Source organism: Perognathus longimembris, chromosome 13 (genome assembly GCF_023159225.1).
Source record: "Perognathus longimembris pacificus isolate PPM17 chromosome 13, ASM2315922v1, whole genome shotgun sequence".
Lineage (NCBI taxonomy): Eukaryota > Metazoa > Chordata > Mammalia > Rodentia > Heteromyidae > Perognathus > Perognathus longimembris.
The window spans coordinates 56312599-56313269 of NC_063173.1; the positions used below are offsets into that span (position 1 = coordinate 56312599).

The following is a 671-nucleotide window of genomic DNA, read 5'->3' on the forward strand; positions in this document are numbered from 1 at the left end:
AGCGTCTGGGGTGTGGGAGGGGCAGCCCAGGAAGTCCCGCCCCATGCCGCCTCAATGCCACGGTGGCAGTTCTGAGTGGGTCCGCTGGCTGGAGGGGGGCGGGGCATCAGAGGGAGGGCTATCTATATATCTATATCGATATCGATATCTATGCAGCCTGTTTGCAGTGGAGGGGGAGAGAAAGAGGAGAGAGGACAGAGGACAGCAGACAGCGGACGGTGCCTGCCAGAGGAGCCAAGCTGAGCGGAGATGAGCCGGTCTGTAAAGCAGAGCGGAGCTTGAGGCCTGTAAGTCCGAAGTCTGAGGCCTTCAGAGGAGCCTGGAGCCTGAGGCCTGTGGGGAGGTTTGAAGCCTGAGGCCTGCAAAGGAGCCTGGAGCCTGCGGCCTGTGGGGAAGTCTGAAGCCTGAGGCCTGCAAAGGAGCCTGGAGCCTGAGGCCTGTGGGGAGGTTTGAAGCCTGAGGCCTGTGGAGAGGCGAGGCCTGCAGGAAGGAGGAATAGAAAGAAGCTCGCTCCTCTGGAGGTTTGGAGGTTGAGGCTGTTGGAGGTTAAGGAGTGGAGGTTTGGAGGTCAGGTCCGGGTTCTGGGTAATTAGCCCAGGACAAGGTAGTCGCAGGCCAGCATTTGGAGGTAGAGGGCTGTTCTGGTTCTGAATTTTAGGTTGTAAATAAAA

At 58.7% G+C, this 671-nt stretch overlaps 1 long non-coding RNA gene across 1 annotated transcript; it reads left to right on the plus strand.

Annotated features, from left to right (window-relative positions):
- The first annotated feature begins 295 nt into the window (after positions 1-295).
- On the plus strand, positions 296-671 carry LOC125362067. The gene is made up of 2 exons (XR_007213015.1): positions 296-343; positions 462-671. It is a non-coding gene; the product is annotated as an uncharacterized LOC125362067 (long non-coding RNA).